The sequence below is a fragment of the Mus pahari genome, chromosome 1, assembly GCF_900095145.1.
Source record: "Mus pahari chromosome 1, PAHARI_EIJ_v1.1, whole genome shotgun sequence".
In the NCBI taxonomy this organism is placed as follows: Eukaryota; Metazoa; Chordata; class Mammalia; order Rodentia; family Muridae; genus Mus; species Mus pahari.
Genome location: NC_034590.1, coordinates 110,071,532 through 110,079,906, shown reverse-complemented (window position 1 = coordinate 110,079,906; position 8,375 = coordinate 110,071,532). Strand labels below are relative to the sequence as shown.

The 8,375-nt window shown below is 43.3% G+C and overlaps 1 pseudogene; it reads right to left on the bottom strand.

The window, feature by feature from the left end:
- Positions 1 to 2,720: 2,720 nt before the first annotated feature.
- Positions 2,721 to 3,428, bottom strand: LOC110327806 (annotated as a pseudogene).
- Between the last annotated feature and the right edge of the window lie 4,947 nt (positions 3,429 to 8,375).

The window sequence follows — 8,375 nt, the reverse complement described above, 5'->3', positions numbered from 1 at the left end:
TTCTTGGTATCCAAAATAGTGTCTGGGTTTGGTGACTGTATATGTGATGGATTCCCCAGGTGGGGCAGTCTCTGGATGGCCTTTCCTTCTATCTCTGCTCCACACTTTGTCTCTTTATTTTCTCCCGTGAGTATTTTGTTTTTCCCTTCTAAGAATGACCCAAGATACAATTCACAGATCACATGAAGCTCAAGAAGAAGGAAGATCAAAGTGTGGATGCTTTGGTCTTTCTTGTATTTCTTTAAGGGACTGATTTGTTTTCTCTTTAAGGGCTTCTACCTGTTTGATTGTATTTTCCTATATTTCTTTAAGGGAATTATGTAGGTTCTCTTTAAAGGCCTCTATGAGATTGGATTTAAGGTCAAAGTCTTGTTCTTCAGGTGTGTTAGGATATCCAGGGCTTGCTATAGTAGGAACACTGGGTTCTGATAGTGTCATATTGCATTGGCTTCTGTTGATTATATTCTTGTGTTTGTCTTTTGCCATCTAGTTGTCTCTGGTGTTGGTTGGCCTGGGTGTCCCACATCACAGCAGGCCTCTGGGAGACAGGTGGAGCTGTGTGTGTGGTGGGTTAGAGCTAATTTCTTGGGAGGTAGGCAGGGTAGTGGGGCATGGTGTGCTGCTCTACCACTGCTGGTGATCTGGGCATGGACTGGAAGGACAATGGAGCTCCAGGCAGCTTGGATCCCATGGCTGCTAGGTTTGTTGGGGTCCTTGCAGGTGTAGGTATTGGAGTAGATATATGGGGCAGACAGGGAGTTGGGGTGGTGCATGGTGTACTGGCAGTTGCAGACCCAGAACCCATTAATAGCATTAATAAGCATGTGACACAGGATTTGAGAAAAACCATTAAAGAAGAAAAACTTAGGAAAATTCCAGGAGCCGACACACCATAACTTAACCATAGGCTTTCATGTCATTCTTTCTATATATGTCCAGCCTCAGAAACAGGAGACAATTTTGATTATACAATTAATGACAAGCCTTAGTACACTCTTAAAGGCAAAGCAAGCAACTTTTGGAATCCTAATGCTTCTCTATTCCTTACAGGATTATAATAAAGATAGAGATCATATTGAAATAAAGGGTTTATGACAAAGATACAGAGAAGCATTTTGACTCAGTGAACTGCCTGGCTTCCTGAGTAGACTTGTCAGTTCAGAACTTTTCTGATAGAATAGAATAATAAAGATTGCCCTTTTAAAAGCAATGCTTGTGTACTGCCAAAAGGGCTACACAACTCAAGTCAAAGGGAAGGATGGTGATCTTATGTTAATTACAAAAGACAATTGGTGGAGAAAAGGGGAGACTTAAACAAAGGACTGAGGGATTGAAATTCTGTAGAAAGATTAAATATTCAGGGTAATAAAACACTACAGTCTAGGCTTGATATAACTCTCCTGCCACCTGGACTCTACTCTCAGCCTCTGCTGGCTTTTCATGTCCTTTACTGTTCCCAGAAGTCCAAGAGGCATGACACTAAAGGTCATAGGGTCAAACAGTTCTAACAGTGAAGCATTCCCAAAGAGCCAGTTGACTAGCCACTGGGGATCCTTTAAAGGGTCAGGTGCATAAAAATAAACCACACTACATTACAGGAATTAAAGTATGGTCAGAGAGATATGCCACTATGCAGATATGTAGTTTGGAGATAGGATTAGTTATATATTCTAAGAAATTGGAGTAGAATTAGGTACTACATGAAAAAGTTTCAGATAGAATGAGGAGTAACCAAGGAGCCTAGGTTCAGGAAGCACAGAAACAGGTCATTTTTGTTTGATGAGGAAAGGTTGGGGCATGGTATGTAGAAGATTTTGAAGAATAGAACATGACAATGTATTGAGGGAGGGAGAAGATGCTAAGAATAGGTTATTAATTACCCCCACTTGTGATGGCTAATATTGATGGTTGACTTAACAGGAACCAGAATCATCAAAGAGACAAGACTCTTGGTAGTCAGTGAGCAATTGTCTAGATTACATCAGTTAAGGTGGGAAGACATGCCCTAACTATGTGGCATCACTAATCCATGGTCTAGAGACCCAGACTGTATAAAAAAAGAAAGTGAACTGAGTGTGAACACTCATTGCTCTCTAATGTGGATGCCATGGGTCAATGTGGCATAGCACTTCTGCCATCACGTGTATTCTGCCATGGTGAAAACCTTTGTTATGTTGCTTCTGTTAGCTAGTTTATCAAAGCAAAAAGTTAGCTAATCCACTAACAGTGTGAGTAATTGGGAAAGAGTGATATTGACCGTTGGAACAATAAAAAGGAGTAGTGGTAACTAAGCAAAGGGTGAGAGAAGCCCAAGCTCTGGTGGTGTTGCTCTGGAATGTTAGCCTAGATGGGAGAAGAGCATGTCAGGACCCTGAGGTGGTAGTTCTGAAAATGAGATATTTATTGATGACACACAGATCCCTGAAGCCCAACCAAAATAAAATAGCAGAGCCATCGATACAGTGCCAGCACCCATGACTGAAGGCTATTTTCTTTATTATGACAACTGCCTCTGTACTCTATGGAGTTACTCTCAGTAAGGCAAGTGTGAGAGGAGCCTAGGCCTGAAGAGCAGCTTGTGCATTTCCATCTGCAGCTTGAAAAATTGCACACTTCTCCCATGGCTTGTAGGATCTTTTTTCCCAGTGTGTAGATGGGCAGGTTGAAGGTAGGGCTCAGGACTGAGTACAGCACTGAACACACTGCTACTTTCCAGGATGTCATTGGAAGTGGTGCTGACACAAGCACAGAGCATGGACAAGCACTGCACAGGCTACTGGGTAGTGTGAAGAAGAGATAGAGAAGGTCTTCTCCTTCCACTCAGCTGTGCACATGTGAAGAATGAGGTTGAGTTGCAGCAACAGGACTGTAGGGTGAGCAAGAAGTTGATACCTCCATAGAAGTCTTTGGCCATGAGAATCATGATGCTCTTTGCAGCCACATTATCAGACCAGTGTGCACAGATGCATTTAGTGCTCATATGGATCACATACCCATGGCCTAGTTCCCACACAGCTGTGGGCTTATCCTAAAGTTACAGTGCAGGGACAGCAGATGGCCACATCGCAGTCATAGCATTGACCATGAGCAGCAGCAGCTCAGAGGATACAGACTAGACAAGGAAGAAGAGCTGGGCCATGCACTCCTTGAAGAAGATGGTATTTTCCTCAGACACTAGGCCAACTAGGATCTTGGGAAGGACAGATGAGGTACAGACAATATCCATGGTGGCCAGGTTGCACAGGAAAAAAGTACATGGGACTGTGGAGCCCAGTGCTGGACTCCAGAATGATGTTTGCTGAATTGTCTGGTAATGCTATGGCATACAAAGACAGGGTACAGCCAAGCAGGAGCCGTCATCAACTCAGCTGTTCTGAGAACCGTTGCAACACGAGCCCAGTCACTATTGTCTGGTTGGCACTCAACATTAACATTGAACAGCTCTGGATCCATTCCTGTGTCTACAAGCCTCTGAGACAAGGCCATAGTTCAAAACTTCAATGTCTGGTTTTCATACTTAACCATCTTAAAACTTACCCTGTTGACATAAGGGGCGGAGTGAGTGTGTTTCACTCATGGCAGCTTGTCTATTCATCACCCATCCCTTCTATTTTCTAAACCCAATTTCCTTCATTTATTTTTTTCAGTTTCTACCTTTGAAACTTTCATTCTTTAGATTTAGGTTCTCTCCATTGTGGAGTAGAGCATTCTTTGTTCAGGGCCTGTCTACTCTGCCTTCTGCTACTTCCAGGTTGTACCCTGGTGATTGTTATGAAGATAAATTTGTACCCTTCACCCTCATAGCAAATATTCTCATAACCACTGGCACCTCTTGGAAAGACATGCTGAGATGTCTCTTGTAGACTCTGTATAGCCTTGTCTCCTGGGATCTCACTCACTATCCTTTCTCTGATGTGTGTCCCCTACCCCCAAATGACTGTCACATATTGGATCAGTGTCTAAGGCAGCGGAGAGTATGGTGGGTATAGATAACAAGGAGACTGTCAGAGAACCGATCCTTTATTGAAATAGAGAGGCTATTTGATAGAGTTAGACTCAGGAGAGAAGAGGAAAATGGAAAAGGGAGGAAGTATTTCAGCAGGGGCAGGGACCTTCCAAGCATATCAGCAGGTTGCTGCTCACATGATTTCTGAGAAGCTGGTTTTCTGGCAGGGAAACAAAAATTGAACTAGCTTTATCATTACTTGGCCTTTGTGTCTATGGAGTTGAGCAGGCACAAGCCTGATTTGGGTAGAGATCAGTCCTACTCCCTCCATTGCTCTCTGAGAGCTCTCCAGGGTATAGGCAGTGCTCATCTGGCTTGGGAATCCGCACTCTGGTACTTCTGTGTTCTCTCTGGTTGCCCACATCTCTCTTCATAAACTCGGGTCTTTTATAAGCCTTACTTTCTGTGATCCATCAGTCTTCCTGGCTTTTCTACCTTTGTGAATGGTAACCATTCTGGACTCAATAAGCCTATGGCTCATGGCATCACCACTTCCCAGAGCCTTTTCTGTGGGTTTTATATGCACGGTTAGCAGGCAGCTCACTCCAGTCATAAGTGTGTGAGGGAGGAGATGGTAATTGTTCTTCAGAGCATGGCTCAACTTTTCTGATGATCTTATTGTTTGCCTTTACCAATAATAATAGTCTTTACCAGGAATTACCTGTGCCATGACCTGAGATCATCCACCGGCCTTTTCTCCATGAACACACACACACACACACACACACACACACACACACACACACAGCACATTCTACCCCTACCAATGAACCTGTGTGTGACAATCCTTTGTGGTGCTATTTATCTGAAAATGCTCTTCATTGTTCACTCCTCTTTTATTCTCTGCAATCCCAATCCCTCATGATGTCACACACGTGTGACGAGTTAGTCAACGGAGTTGTTCTCTGGCTTTAGCTAATGCAGTAAAACTCACCAGTTCTGCACTTTCCCCTACTCTACCGTGTATTCTGTAAGCTTCCATCTCTGCTCCCATAACACTTCTTTTTCTTTTTTTTCTCTTTTTTAATTTATTTATTATTATTTTCTTTATTTACATTTCAAATACTATCCCAAAAGTTCCCTATACCCCCCTGCCCTTCCTCCCCTACCCACCCACTCCCACTACTTGGCCCTGGCCTTCCCCTGTGTTGGGTCATATAAAGTTTGCAAGACCAAGGGGCCTCTCTTCCCAATGATGGCTGATTAGGCCATCTTCTGCTACATATGCAGCTAGAGACACGAGCTCGGGGTACTGGTTAGTTCATATTGTTGTTGCACCTACAGGGTTGCAGCCCCCTACAACTCCTTGGGTACTTTCTCTAGCTTCTCTATTGGGGGCCCTGTGTTCCATCCAATAGCTGACTGTGAGCATCACCGGGAATCCATCCCATCATCAGCCACCAAACCCAGATACAAATGCACATGCCAGCAAGATTCTGCTGAAGGGACCCTGATATAGCGGCCACTTGTGAGGCTATGCCAGTGCCTGGCAAACATGGATGTGGATGCTAACACTTCTTTTTCTTATTATTACTTGTAATTTTAAAAATCATTTCCAGAACAGGACTCATGACCTGAATTCTCTCAAGTTTATAAATGTTAGATTAGTTAAATACAGCCACCATTTCTATAGGGCACCTTCCTGTCCCCTATTCCAAACTGGAGAGATCCAGCTATAAAATTTGTCCTAGGAAAAGATGCTGATGGTGCAAGAGCTGGTTATGCTTCCTTGCTGTCATAGAACTGGCGAGATGCATTTACCTTGTGGGTGATTCAAAAATCTCATTGGCGGTTCTATGTTATAATAAGAACTTTAGATAATAAAAAATATTCTGACCAATTCACAAAAGACAGAAGTTAATATGCATAATTACCCTGGCTATAAATAAAATTATCCAAAGTATCATTTAGTGGCAGAAAGATACAAAAAAGAGATAAGAGCTACACAGTGCTGCCTACAAGGCTTGTGTTACCTTTGAGGACGCATAGAGGACGAAAAGGAGTGGAGTCTGTGATGGTTGATTTTGACCTTTAATTTGTTAGGATTTAGGATCACCCAGGAGACACACTTCTCAGTTTGTTTGTAAGAACATTTCCAGAAGGGATTAACTGAGCGAATGAGTCACACCCTCAATGTGGGTTGGTACTTTGTAATGGGTGGTCCAGATAATCAGGGGTTCAAAGAAAAAAGCAGCCCATGTTTCACATAGCTGCTGCTGTCTCATCCTCTGTGTCCCTGCGGATACTTCGTCTGAAATGGACACGCTGGAAAAAGCCTTTCCCTGAGTCTTTTGTACCAGCACTGCCTTGCCCCTACATTTAGCACATTGTTCACATGCTAGCATGTCTCCACGCCTTTCTTTTTGCTACACTTGAGACTCTCTAAAGCAAGGTTCCCGACTTCACTGACGAACTTCATAAAGTAGCTTATTCCTCTTGCTCCCAGTTTTTTGTTTTAATCAAATTTACTTAGCTTTTAAAATTCTTCTTTTATGAAGATTTCTCAGCAAAATAAGAAACATCACAGCCCTTCCTAGTCCCCATCAAGGACACTTATAAAGACTGGGAACTGCTGTGATCCGTGGTGGTTAAACTAAATCCTCATCCTGCTCCCCCTAAAATGGCAAACTAGCAATTCTTCCTCTCACTGCTTCTTTTCAGCATTGTTCTAGAACCTAACATCACTACTGGAGGCTGAAAAGACATGAAGGACAGAGGATGGAGAGTAAGGAAAGGATCAAGTCTGTTTTTAATCTGAGTACAACACTAGTCATATGGAATATTTTGTGATTCCACTACAAAATGTCTCTTAAAGAAGCAAATGAGGTCTGGAGAGATAGCCCTGAGGTTAAGAGCTCCCTTTGAGCTTGTAGAGTTCATGGATCCAGTTCCCAGAATGAATTCAGCTCAAAACCACCTATAACTCCAGTTCCCTTGGATCTGACACCATCTTGTAATGTCTGCTGGCTCATGCATATGAGGTGAAAGAAAAACAAAGGTGAAAATGTCATTGCTGCAAAGTGTTTTACATTAGAATATAGACTTAATTAAAAACATATACATTGCCACTAATTTTAAATTTAGAATAAAAAATTTCCCGTACAAAGAATATGTTACACCTTCACTCTGTTTCTCCATTAGCATTTTGCTATCCTGAAACTTGTACCTTGAGGAGCGAGTAAGAGAAGCCACACTGGTCGAGGAGTAGGGCTGTTTAAAGGCCCAGGGCCACCATATTCCAGGGAGCTGGACTCTCACAACTCCAGCCTGGAGGAGTGCACAGAACCACCCGGTTCCTGAGGGACCAAGGCACGTGAAACTGCAGCCTGTCTGCCCAGATTCTTATCAGGACATCCTGTTGGAACCCAGCTCTGTACCTGCCTCTGTGGAGATGCAGAGTGTAGGTGGCTTTTTCCCACCCACGATACTTGTTACCACAGACCCAAACACAGGCAGATTTCCTCACGAATGGACACATGTACTTAGAAAACTGAGATCCTTTCCTGGTGAACTAGAACCTGCGAGCACTATGACCATGAGTCCTCCCCTATTGTAACTCAACCTGAGACTTGGATGCAAACAACTTAGCAGGTACTGGGCCAGCATCCGGCTTCTGGCCACAGTCAGCAGGAACACAGAAAAACACATGTGACCTATCTCTCCTGGTAATGATCTTCTGACTAATTTTCACTGTGAACTTGGCAGCCAGGTACAAAGACACATGACCTAGGGCTTGGGGAAGACCTCCCATGGGGCAGAGGTTGTCTTGGGTTGCATCATACAGCGAAGGCTATACAGGGCAATACTTCTTGATGTTGGCAGATAAATATAGCTGGACTTTTTGCCTTCTTTATTGAGTTCACCCTTCCCTAGGTGAGAAAGGTTAGAGGGAAAAGAGTATAAATCTCTTTAAACGACTTCCTGATGATTAGGGTTGTCGAGTTCCTTGAGGCAAGCCCAATCCTCAGTGTCGGGATATCTCCAACCAGCAATCCAGTAAACAGCAAACCAAAAATTTAGCAACCCAGTAAACCTCAGAAACAGCAGGAGGAACCAGCAGCAGCAAGGAAAGAGCAGCTGCCACCACCTGTTGGGATTCTGGCATTTTTATAACCTTCTCAAGAATCCCTAGAATCCCAAATGTAAACTATCTTCAGCTGGCAGAATCACACCCCTGCCAGAGCATGAGACAAATCAGTTAGCTGCTGTGGATAGTCCAAAGTAGCCGCATATCTCACACCTGGGATTAAAACAAAACCATAACCTGTTTTTTTAATGTTAATTTTTTATTAGATATTTTCTTCATTTACATTTCAAATGCTATCCCTTTTCCTAGTTTCCTCACTGAAAGTCCCCTTTACCCTCCCCT